Here is a 13,340-nt window from a genome sequence, read left to right on the forward strand (position 1 = left end):
GGGAGAGGAACCATTGAAGGAAGGTTGTAGCGCTACCTTCAGGCTGGTTTTTGTGACGTTGGGTAAGAAAACAGGTGATTGAAGCTGAGCCTCCGGTTGTTTTTCCCCTCATTACCCAGTTCTGGGAACTACAATTTCCTTTGTTCCTGAGTTGGTTTTTTTTTTTTAAAAAAAAAAAAGCGAAACATTCTGGGAGTTACAGTTCTAGCGCTCCTCGGACCTCGCGATACAAGCAAGGGCGCTCTGCAGAGCACCGCCTGGCTCGAGTGCTGGGCCCTCGGCGACGAAGAATTGATGCTTTTGAACCGTGGTGTTGGAGAAGACTCTTGAGAGTTCCTTAACTGCAAGGAGATCAAACCAGTTAAGCCTAAAGGAAATCAGTCCTGAATATTCACTGGAAGGACTGATGCTGAAGCTGAAACTCCAATACTCTGGCCATCTGATGCGAAGAACTGACTCATTTGAAAAGACCCTGATGCTGGGAAAGATTGAAGGCAGGAGGAGAAGGGAAGGACAGAGGATGAGATGGTTAGATGGCATCACCCACTCGATGGACGTGAGTTTGAGCAAGCTCCGGGAGTTGGTGATGGACAGGGAGGCCTGGCATGCTGCAGTACATGGAGTCGCAAAGAGTCGGACACGACTGAGTGACTGAACTGAGCTGGGCCTTTCGAAGGGGTGAGTCGGCCTCTTATGGGGCATGAAGTGGAAACGGTGAAGGCGGAGGAGGAATGCCTAGTCACTAGGAACGAAAGGAAGCAGGGATGAAGTAGGACACTTTAGGAAGGGGCTCAAGACTTTGGAGGTAGTGGAACAGAAGAGATTGGGACTCCTTCCTCTTTAGATGCCTGTCAGATGAGGGAGGTTAGCATTAGTCAAGGGAGCAGCCTTGTGACGAAGACTGTCGAGGTTTGCTTTCAGTTGCGGACCCCGTTCCACCTTGTCCCCGGCCTCCCATCCGACCAGCTCTACATCATCATTGCATCCATTAGATGGAGAGTTGACATATCCCTGATCTTTTATAAAACATGAGGACAAGTGTCTTAAAAGTCTTGCTGTTTTAATTCATCTGGAACCTACAATTTAAAGTGTAGAATCTTGTCGTCCAGAAGGGACAGCTTCTAGATGAGTTTCCTAGTTCTCTCCCAGCCCATCCACCCCCTCTCAACCTCATAGCTGTGCTAAGCTGCTTATGTATGAAAGTTCCGGAGCCATCACTATTTTCTCCTGTTTGAAAGAGAACCAGCTGTGGTCTCTCCTGGAGAGGTTTTGATCCTCTACTCTCTGAAATAATGGAAACACACAAACTAGTGAGAGGGTTAAAACTCTGACAAAGCTACTAGAAAGTGACAAGCCCCTTAATAATTTGTCTTACAAGGAGAGGTCTGCTGAGCCCATGATGGTAGGCAAGTTTTTTTTCTCTCTTCTCTGTGTGTCTGTCTCCTTTGAAAATAGAAATTGAGATTGGTCCAACTTTCCCTTTCAGTATCAGTTCAGTCTCTCAGTCCTGTCCAACTCTCTGCGACACCATGAACCACAGCAGGCCAGGCCTCCCTGTCCATCACCAACTCCCGGAGTCCACCCAAACTCATGTCCATTGAGTCGGTGATGCCATCCAACCATCTCATCCTCTGTCATCCCCTTCTCCTCCTGCCCTCAATCTTTCCCAACATCAGGGTCTTTTCAAATGAGTCAGCTCTTTGCATCAGGTGGCCAAAATATCGGAGTCTCAGCTTCAACATCAATCCTTCCAATGAACACGCAGGACTGATTTCCTTTAGGATGGACTGGTTGGATCTCCTTGCAGTCCAAGGGACTCTCAAGAGTCTTCTCCAACACCACAGTTCAAAAGCATCAATTCTTCGGCCCTCAGCTTTCTTTATAGTCCAACTCTCACATCCATACATGACTACTGGAAAAACCATAGCCTTATGTCTCTGCTTTTTACTATGCTATTTAGGTTGGTCATAACTTAACTTCCAAGGAGCAAGCCTCTTAATTTCATGGCTGCATTGACAAAACTCAGTGAATATCCACAATGAGTTGAATACTGTCCTAATGCAGTAAAGTAACTAAGCATTATAAGGCATGTCTCTTTCCCAACAAAAGCTCAACAGTCTGTTCCCGTTCATATTTATTAAGCACATATGCCAGTCTTTGAGCTGAAGTTGTGGCTGTCAAGCTAAAAACTGTGTCTCTGACCTTAAGGAATACAAATGAATAATTAGAATGCAGTGAAAGTACACTTACAGGACAAAATGTGAGAGCCCAGGAAAGGCATATACAACAGATATGCCTGTATACTTCAAGGAGGACTATTTATTAAAAAGTCCTACTTATTAAATAGGACTTTAACTATGTATTAAATAGTTTATAAAAAAAACTATAAAAAAGTTTCAATAAAAATATTCAGTATTATGGAGAAATTAAATACTTAATAAAAAACTATAAAAAAGTTTCAATAAAAAGATTCAGTATTATGGAGAATGTAAGAGGATGATGCTCATATTCTGTGGTGAGGATAATCACCAGTTAACAAATCATTAATTTTGAGAACATGGGATTACAGACTCTAATGTTAGGTACTGTGCTAGGTACTGTGTACACAGAAATAAAAGTAAGGTGGTCATATTTTTAAAAATCTCAAGTATATGTAGTCAGGCAAGTAAGAATATGCTCAAGAGGTTAGTGAGATCCAATATTCGCTAGCAGATCCTTTCTAATATGATAGATAGATGTCTATATTTGTAGATAAAAAAGTTATAGCTCCTACTCTATGAGTCTGAATTTCAGCATCAAAATGTTAAAAGTGATACATGGATACAGATATCACAGTGGAAACCAGGATTGATTTTCAAAAGAGTTGTAGAAGTAAAAAATATTATGTTTATAGGGAGGCAAAAATTGCTGTTACATAGAGAAGACTGGGAAGATTTTATGGTCAAGTCTTGACCTGAGGAGGATGGACAACTGCTGTTTATTGAGAACTTACCATATATAAAGCATTGTGCCAGGATCTTTAATTGTCATTTGTTCTTTATAACTCCAAGAGGCAAATTTTTGTCTTATAGTTCCATTTTACAGATGAGGAAACTGATTTAGAGAGAGACTGAGTTACCTACCCTGAGTCACACACCTGGGAAATGGTGGAATTAGGATTCAGGCATAGCCCTGTAAGGCTTCAAAGCCCATGCTGTGTAAACCATAAATGGTATAAATAAAGGCACAGAGATGAGATGCCAGGCATCCTTAGTGGCTTAAATATGACCTCACAGTAAACTCAGATTAGACCAGAGATGACACACAAAAAGTTGGTAGTCTTCACTTGTGTTGCCATCAGCCTGTCCTATAAATAAATCCAGAGTGACCCCAGATTCTCATCCCTACTGGATCAACAGGGAATAGTCTCAATGGATTTAGGTTGAAGAATGACTGGCAGAATAAGGCAGGCAAGCAGAGAGTGAACAAATAAGAACAGAATTTCAGAACAAAAGATTATAGGGCAGAGATGCTGTATGTGGTGATAGAGGCAGAGAGGGCCCGGCTCAAGAAACTGCACAAAGAGAATGAACTGATAACACCGAAGTCTAGACTCATCCCAGAAGACAAAGGAGGAAGCCGGACTGAGCAGTATGGTGTAAACGTGCTTGGGCAACGCTTCACCAAGGAGCCCGTCTCTTCCCACGCCCAGTCCCTGGTGCAAGATTCAGAATGGTTCATGTTGAGTCCACAGGAGAAGTATGCGTTTAAGTTTATATGACAGGATTACAGTTGGCCCTCTATATCGGAGGTTTCCCTATCCACAGATTCAATTGTGGATGGAAAATAGTCAGGGAAAACAAAATTATGGAAAGTTCCCAAAAGCCAAACTTGAACTTGCCACTTAGTGGCAACTGTTACGTAGTATTTACATTGTATTAACAACTATTTACATTGTAGTAGGTATTATAAGTAATTGAGAGATAATTTAAGGTATATGGGAGGATGTGCCAAGGTTATATGCAGATATAATATCATTTTATATAAGGGATTAGCACATGGAGTTTGGTATCTGGAGGAAGCAGGTCCTGGAAATAAGGGACATTGGTGGGGAGGGTGATCCACAAATACTGAGGGATGACTGTATGCTCTTATTTATATGTCCTTATTTTTAAAAGAGTATTCATTACTTGTCACCATAGGAATGTCATGGTTTCTCATCAGAAAATGGCCCTGCTGTAGTCCTACCTATTCCTAGGTGTTTTCTTTCTGAGGGAAATACCTTTGGCCTTAGGCAAAACAATTGGGTTCTTTTGATTCAGTTGATATGAGAGCAAATTTGTTCTGACATCTCCCACCTTCTGTTTTACCTTTGCTCTTTTATCTTACAGATTGGCCTGGGCTAAAGTATCAAAAGACCCTAGGATTGCTGCAGGTCAACAGTCTCCACTGGAGAAAAAAATATTGGTAAATAAATCATCCTAACATCATACCATTTGAAAAGACTAGAAGAAGGAAAGTTAGGTTTAAAATCCTACTGCCACCCAAGTGACACTTTGCTGTAATGTGTCCACACTGGCAAATATTTTCCAGCTAAATCTTTACTTGCAAAACAAAGTATTATTTTCAAAACTACCAACACTATTAAAAAAAAAACGAACCAACTAGTTATTGATTTTGGTGGTAAGAACACCAACTTTGAGAGCTTGCAGGCCCACCTAGGAGTGATGGAAGTAAAATCCCTGTTACTCCAAAGTTAATGAAAGACCATGGTCCTTTCTTCCCCCACCCCCACCCCCACCATGGTACTTTCTTGGTGTCAGTAATGAGATAGGCTCCTGTTTAAGTATGTTCAAAGTAAAAAGATGGTCATATTACAAAATTCTGCACCTCACCTTGACAGAATCTAGGTGGCGTACATACATCAGAAGCAAAACAACTGATAATTCAAAAATATCAAGAGGAGTATGAAATGCTCTGTAGGGAGCAAGGGCTTTCCCTTGACTACTGGCTTGCCAAAGCGGAGTCTTATTATAATAAAAGAATAATGGAAATGGTGAAAGAACAAGAGAAAGGCAGTGAAATCAAGAAGAGATTGGAGGGAAAAACAAACCAAAGCATAGAGAGACAAAAACGGTATTATTTGCTCCCTGAGAGAGAAATGAAACACATAGAAAGGCACATACATCGAGGTCGACGGGTCAGAGAGTTTAAGAGTAAAACATTTAAACAATTACCACCACACTCTAGTGAAATAAAATTTCCCAGAATTGTGCTGGGAGGGCATGGCATCCAGAACACACAGAGAAGAAAGCAGGTAAACGAGAGAGAACAGATGCAGATTAAAGATCACCGGGAACGCATGATTCGAGGGAGAGAACTTGTAAAGCAAAAACTCAAGGAAGGAATCTTGAGAAAAGACCAGAGCCAGCCTCCTATGCATGGGAAGTGTGAGAGCATAAGAAGCATAAAGAAAGAGATAAAAGAGTATGAAAGTGTTATTGCATATCCACTTTTCCAGCCATGCAATAGCAGTCGGATTAAAGTGAATGTTCTGATGGAAAAGTCTCAGAATAGAGAAGAAAATAACACAATTATCAAGCCACTTCAAAGAAGATTCTTAACTATGCCACCCTTTTTGAGAAGTCAAATAGGAAAAATAAAAGATTTGGTGCTTTCATGATTAGATCATGTCTCTTAAATGAACCTTTATTTTTTAAACAGGAGAAAATCAAACAAAAGTTTAATAACATACATACATGAGAGAGACCCAGGAAAATTGAGTAACTCCCTCCCACACACACACACTTTTTTTTTAATGCTAGTTCTCTTTCGTAGGGTTCAGTGACGTTTCTCATTTATACAGAAGTGTCAGATAGTTCTGGAGTTTACAACTAGCTTCGCTATTTTTCATTGCCTTGTGTTTGTTCAAGTTGCTTATCCTTTTTGATGTTCATTCCTAATCTGTAAAGTTGGAAAATAATAGTTCCTAGCATTTATAAGAGGATTTCATTTTTGTGAACCATTAGCATGTATCAGATATTTCATAAATATTGGGTTTTCCATTTGGAAAGACCTGAGTTGGGCAAAGATGGTGAATAAGGAATTGTTCTAATCTGCCTCTTCCATTCTTCCTACCCTCAGCCTCAAAGGCTATCTTGAGATTGCTGTAGGTCACCATGCAGTTTGTTTGTTTTCTATTCATATCTTTATCAGGGAACTGCTAACCAGGCCATAAAAGTCTAACTTATACCATGTAATTTATTTATATGAGAGACTTAATTTTGAGAACCTCCTATGTGCCAGGCATTGTTAGTTACTGAGATGAATTAAGAGAAATCCTTGCTCTTGGCCGGTTTACAGCTAATGGCATAGATCGCTCTACAAACAGATAATCAAATAGGTTTATGACCGAGGTATGTCTAGGTGTGTACAGAGGAGGGACATCTGACCTAGGTGGGCAGAGTGAGGAAGAAGGTCAGAGTATAAAGTGTAGTAACCTCTCATATTTCTGCCAGCTCCATGTTTTGTCAGTTTCTATCACCCACTTAAACAAGACCTTCCCAATGTTTGGATTCACTCAGAGGTAACCCATTTCACCTTCTCTCAAATAGATGTCCTTCCAAAAGATGGTAAATTTGGGGTTCAGAATTGGTGAGTAGAGAAGCCGAAAAAGGGAAACTGGATGGCTTAAGGAATATTACACTTAAGTTGTGATCGTCCTGATGCCCACCCTTTTGTATCAGCAGGACACCCTTTACCGCAGATATTGCTAGATCAGCACTGTCCAATAGACCTTTCTGTGGTGATGTAACTCTTCTATAGCTTTGCTCTTCAATACAGTAGCAGTTTCCCACATGTGGCTATTGAGCATTTGAAATGTGGCTAGTGAAACTGAGGGACTGAATTTTTCATTTTATTTCATTTGCATTGATTTAAAATTGCTAAAAAAAAAAAAAATTGCTACATGTGGCAAGTGACCACCATGTTGTACAGCATGGTGCTAGATAAATATAACTCCTGTGTTAGACCTCAATCCCACAGTCCAGTTTTTGTCTTTAACAATATTTGCAGGTATAATAGATCACTTACATTAGTATCAGTTTAGTTTCCTTTATATTTGAGATGCTCCTTAATCCCACAAAGAGATTAAAAAATGACTGTAGGCAACTTCTGTGTGGAAATGAGGTGACTGCAGTTGCTTCAGTTGGGCTCAGGAACTAGCCCTCCCCTTGCTCCTTTTGGAACGTGACCAGGACACCTACCAACATCTTATTCCTACCCACCTGATTTGCCTCATGCAGACCTTTTTGTCCTGTTGTTCTCTGGTCTTCCATCCTCATGTCACAGTTTGATTATATACCTTGCAAAAATGTGGATCATCAGTATGGAAGAGACAAAAGACTTAGAAATCCAAATCACTAGGGTAATGATAAACCCTTTGAGTTGAGTGGGATAGAAAAGTAACCTGATGCATAGCTGTTGGTAATTGTTTACCATGAAGATATTCACTGCTGGACCATCCTTTTGACCTGTAGGTAAGTAAGTAAGTGTTAGTCGCTCAGTCGTGCCTGACTCTTTGTGATCCCATGGACTGTACTCAAATCTCTCCCCTCTAAATAAGCTTCTATGTGCAGGAATTCCCTAGCATTTCAGTAGTTAAGACTTGGCACTGTCACTGCTGAGGTCCTGGTCAGGGAACTAAAATCCCAAAAGCTGAGTGGCACCACCAAAAAAAATTTTTAGTTAAAAATGTAAAAAAAGAATACATAAGCTACTCTGGTATTTATTTGCACTCTTTCATAGTGAAGTCTCTTAGAAAGTCTATACCAGCTCCCTGCATTCTGGCTTCAGTGCCCATCAGTCCACCAAATCCCTTTCTGCTGAGCCATCAGCAAAGAGCTCCAAGTGGCTATATCAAATGAACAGTTAAGGGTGGAATGAAGAGAAGAAGGTGCCAACAATAGCAGAAGACCCCATAGGCATTTGGCAGCAAGAGGGGTCAAGGGTAGGAAGGCAGTACATAGAAAACGAGAGACCAGAGAACAGCAGTCATCCTGAGAAGCTGGAGATCAGGCAGGGCACAGTGGAATCTGTTTAAGAAATGAATAAAGTACCAAAGGAAAAGATAAGCAAGCAGTCGTAAGACTCAGGATAAAACACTGGAATAGGAATAGAAGCACTGACAGATCCAGGCTGTAAAACTATTGAATTGGTCTCCACTTAGGATCGAACAAGTTCTGAGTCTTAGGCTAAGCTGAGCCAACAGTTGAGGGTTTAAGAAAGTCCAATCTAGGTACTTTCCTGGTGGTCCTGTGGCTAAGACTTCTCGCGCCCAGTGCAGGGGGCCTGAGTTCAATTCATGGTCTGGGAACTAGATTCCACATGTTGCAACTGAAAGATCAAAGATCCTGTGTGCCACAACTAAGACCTGAGGCAGCTAAATATATATATATATTTTTTCTTTTTTTAAAAAGAAAGTCCAAAATAGAAACAGATATTATCAGGTCACAGAGCAGGAGACAAAGCAGATAATTACTATAACCCTCATACTGCCACTTAACATGAGATAAGATTTTAACTCATTAAAGCATGCCTGATATTATCTCTAACCATGAAAGTCATAGTGGCTTGAAAACTGAGCCTCAGGATGTAAGATGTACAAGGTTGGTATATTTTAAATAAAGCTAAAATCTTGCAAATTAGAGTAAGTCTGAATCTGTAGCATTTTTAAACACAAATGTGGTAGGAAACATGAAAAATTGATTGATACCTTGACTATCATCTATTGTCAAGTGGCTTTGCAATAAAAGGCACATCATGTTGTGTGAGGCCTTCCCAGGTGGCACAGTGGTAAAGAATCCACCTGCCAATGCAAGAGACACAGAGTTGTGAGTTCAGTCCCTGGGTCAGAAAGATACCCAGGAGTAGGAAATAGCAACCTGGTCCAGTATTCTTGTCTGGAAAATTCCATGGATGGAGGAACCTGGTAGGCTGCAGTTCAAGGAGTCCCAAAGAGTCGGACACAGCACACACACACACACACACACACACACACACACACATATCTACCTACATGTATGAGAGAAATCAGAATTATACAATCAAAGTTGTGTTTTCTGGAAAGCCAAAAACATGACACATTAATTTCAATGGTATGGATGGAGGAGGCTGGACTAGAATAACAGCACTGTACCCTAAAGTGTGGGCTTCCCCAGTGTCTCAGTGAGTAAAAAAAATCTGTCTACAGTGCTGAGCCATAGGTGATGCAGGTTTATTCCCTGGGGTTTGGAAGATCCCCTGGATGAGGACATGGCAACTCACTCCAGTATTCTTGCTTTGAGAACCCCATAGATAGAGGAGCCTGTGGGCTGCAGTCCATAGGGTCACGCTGAGTCAAACACTACTGAAGCAACTTAGCACACATGCACCCTAAAGTGTCAACACTCAGGAGACACCACTAATAGCCCTTGAGGAGCTCAAAGAGCCAATGAAGCCCATCTGCCAGGAGCAGGTGTGGACAGTGCCCCATGCTGTGTGGCCCACTCATGGTAAGACAAGTCAACCTTTGACAGTAGTCACAAGTCCAAATCAGAAACTGGGTCCTGAGACTTCTCTCGTTGTTCAGTGGCTAAGACTCCAAGCTCCCAATTCGGGGGTCCTGGGTTCGATCCCTGGTCAGAGAACTAGAACCCACATGGAGCAGCTAAGAGTTCACACGCTGCAACTAAAGATCCTGCGTGCCATGCAGCAACAAAGATTGAAGATCCTGCGTGCCACAACTAAGACCCAGCGCAGCCAAATTAAGTAAGTAAATGTGGAAAAAAAATCTGAGTCCTTTACTTTACTAGTTGATGATGGTGAATATCTTGCCATGTCTGGTGTGATGATGGACTCAGGCAGCAGGGGAGACAGTTCACAAAACATGTTTCCATCCACAGCTTCATTATAATCAACCCCATCAGAGACTAGACTCATTCTGTGCGCATTCACCTGAGTGACCCAGATGGTGGTAGCTTACGATGAATGATGTCGGAGTCGTGATCTCTGAAGAAGATTTAGCTTTGGGATCAGGGACCAGGTTTGATCACTCAAGAACTTTTGTGTGGCAGAGTTTTATTAAAATATAAAGAGGGACAGAGAAAGCTTCTAACATAGACATCAGAAGGGGGACGGAGAGTGCCCCCGCTCACCAGTCTTTGCAAGGGAGCTATACACCTTATTACAGTAAAGGGTCTTGCCAGACACACTCTCAAAACAATCCATCTTAACAAGATTAGTCAGAAGGTTCTTGTTAAGGAGAAACATGTCCTAGAGCAAGATACATTGTTATATTGACTAAGACAAAGCAATGTAGGAAAAAAAATTGTCATTTTCTCCTCCTTGAGAGCCTCAGACCCCTTTCTCTTTCTCGGGGGCCCTGGATTCCCTCCTCCTCAAGGGCCCTGGACTTCTTACCAACCAACCTAAGGATGAACTTTCTAAATGGTTAGATAAACATTTATGATTTATTTCCACAGTTTCCTGCTCCAAAGAGAGATGCCTAACCAGTCTAGTTTTCAAGCGGCAGACCAAATAGGTTGGCAACAGCCCAAGAGGCAGTAAAACTACAGGAAGGTTGATCAAAGGGATTATTGGTGAGAACTATGAAATGGCCTTGAGTTCTGCCCACCAAGAGGACTGACAACAGCCATTTTTGGCTCTGCATCACTGGCAATGAGACTGAATGGCTGAATCAGCCAGGGAGAGAGTTGAATTTAGCTGAACCACAGTGAACCAGGGCCAGACATTTAGGGAAATCTCTGTGAATTGAGAGCCACATGGAACCAGCAGCTCTGCTTCAGTTGGTAGAGTAGGGGGTAAAGTTTTCCCCAGAGGGATATCTGCCACTTTTTCATGTAAAGTAGAGATGTTGAGACCAGGACAGCCACATCCTTAAATATACCATTTCCAAGTGAGGATTATTAAATCCTTCCCACTTTGTCAGAAGTTGAGTCCAAGTTGTAGCATGTCTGACTCTTTGCAATCCCAGGGACGGTAGCCCACCAGGCTGCTCTGACCATGGGATTCTTCAGGTAAGAATACTGGAGTGGGTTGCCATATCCTACTCCAGGAGGTCTTGAGTCCAAATTGCTGCTGCTGCTGCTAAGTCGCTTCAGTCGTGTCCGACTCAGTGTGACCCGTAGACGGCAGCCCACCAGGCTTCCCGTCCCTGGGATTCTCCAGGCAAGAACACTGGAGTGGGTTGCCATTTCCTTCTCCAATGCATGAAAGTGAAAAGTGAAAGTGAAGTCTCTCAGTCGTGTCCGACTCTAGCGACCCCATGGACTGCAGCCTACCAGGTTCCTCCGTCCATGGGATTTTCCATGCAAGAGTACTGGAGTGGGGTGCCATTGCCTTCTCCCGAGTCCAAGTTGACCTACCCCCAAATGTGAATATTAAGCAAGAGTGTCCGAAGGCCTCCATGTGTTAGGTGTTTAGTTTCAATAGGAGCCCAGTAGCAAGCTGATGCGGCTTTTCAAAAAAAGAAAAGTGTACCCAGTAACCATGTTAGGAAGGTGGCAGGCCCCAAACCCTAAGGGGTACCACTGAACACAGGCTGCCTCCACCACCATCTCCACCTGCCTACTGTTTCCATCTGACTCTGTAGGCACCTCCTCAGCCTGCCCACATGCATCATCTGTCTGCAAAGGCAGATCACTGGTTCAGGTACCTTGGGAACACTCAGATTTAAAACCTATATCTAGGGACTTCCCTGGTGGTCCAGTGGCTAAGACTCTGCACTCTCAGTGCAGGGGGACTGGATTTGATCCCTGATCTGGGAACTAGATCCCACATGCTGCAACTATGAATAATAAAGATGATGAGTGCTGCAACTCAAAGACCTGGTGCAGCCAAAACATAAATCAGTTCAGTTCAGTCGCTCAGTTGTGTCCGACTCTTTGCGACCCCATGAACCGCGGCATGCCAGGCCTCCCTGCCCATCACCAACTCCTGGAGTCCACCCAAACCCGCGTCCATTGAGTTGGTGATGCAATCCAACCATCTCATCCTCTGTCATCCCTTTCTCCTCCTGCCCTCAGGCTTTCCCAGCATCAGGGTCTTTTCAAATGAGTCAGCTCTTCGCATTAGGTGGCCAAAATATTGGAGTTTTAGCTTTAGCATCAGTCCTTCCAATGAAAACCTGGGACTGATCTCCTTTAGGATGGACTGGTTGGATCTCCTTATAGCCCAAGGGACTCTCAAGAGTCTTCTCCAACACCACAGTTCAAAAGCATTGATTCTTCGGCCCTCAGCTTTCTTTATAGTCCAACTCTCACATCCATACATGACCACTGGAAAAACCATAGCCTTGACTAGACGGACCTTAGTTGGCTAAGTCATGTCTCTGCTTTTTAATGTGCTGTCTAGGTTGGTCATAACTTTCCTTCCAAGGAGTAAGTGTCTTTTAATTTCATGGCTGCAAGCACCATCTGCAGTGATTTTGGAGCCCAGAAAAATAAAGTCAGCCACTGTTTCCACTGTTTCCCTCTCTATTTGCCATAAAGTGATGGGACCAGATGCCATGATCTTTGTTTTCTGAATGTTGAGTTTTAAGCCAACTTTTCACTCTCCTCTTTCACTTTCCTCAAGAGGCTCTTTAGTTCTTCACTTTCTGCCATAAGAGTGGTGTCACTGCATATCTGAGGTTATTGATATTTCTCCTGGCAATCTTGATTCCAGCTTGTCCTTCCTCCAGCCCAGCGTTTCTCATGATGTTCTCTGCGTAGAAGTTAAATAAGCAGGGTGACAATATACAGCCTTGATGTACTCCTTTTCCTATTTGGAACCAGTCTGTTGTTCCATGTCCAGTTCTAACTGTTGCTTCCTGACCTGCATACAGGTTTCTCAAGACGCAGGTCAGGTGGCCTGGTATTCCCATCTCTTTCAGAATTTTCCACAGTTTATTGTGATCCACACAGTCAAAGGCTTTGGCATAGTCAATAAAGCAGAAATAGATGTTTTTCTGGAATTCTCTTGCTTTTTCCATGATCCAGCAGATGTTGGCAATTTGATCTCTGGTTCCTCTGCCTTTTCTAAAACCAGCTTGAACATCAGGAAGTTCACGGTTCACATATTACTGAAGCCTGGCTTGAAGAATTTTAAGCATTACTTTACTAGCAAGTGAGATGAGTGCAATTGTGTGGTAGTTTGCGCATTCTTTGGCACTGCCTTTCTTTAGGATTGGAATGAAAACTGACCTTTTCCAGTCCTGTGGCCACTGCTGAGTTTTCCACATTTGCTGGCATATTAAGTGCAGCACTTTCACTCCATCATCTTTCAGGATTTGAAATAGCTCAATTGAAATTCCATCACCTCCA

The 13,340-nt window shown here is 42.5% G+C and overlaps 1 protein-coding gene across 2 annotated transcripts in view; it reads left to right on the forward strand.

Annotated features, from left to right (window-relative positions):
• ZFP57 (ZFP57 zinc finger protein) overlaps positions 1–13,340 on the forward strand; it is a 24,140-nt gene continuing 10,800 nt past the window's right edge. The window contains exons 1-2 of one of the 2 annotated variants that reach the window (XM_070778265.1): positions 1–678; positions 4,371–4,446. The gene's annotated coding sequence lies outside the window, so the exon portion shown is untranslated. Of the gene's footprint in view, positions 679–2,403; positions 3,739–4,370; positions 4,447–13,340 lie in introns of those variants that run through there. The other variant, XM_070778266.1, reaches the window with a different exon arrangement.

Source organism: Bos indicus, chromosome 23 (genome assembly GCF_029378745.1).
Source record: "Bos indicus isolate NIAB-ARS_2022 breed Sahiwal x Tharparkar chromosome 23, NIAB-ARS_B.indTharparkar_mat_pri_1.0, whole genome shotgun sequence".
Lineage (NCBI taxonomy): Eukaryota > Metazoa > Chordata > Mammalia > Artiodactyla > Bovidae > Bos > Bos indicus.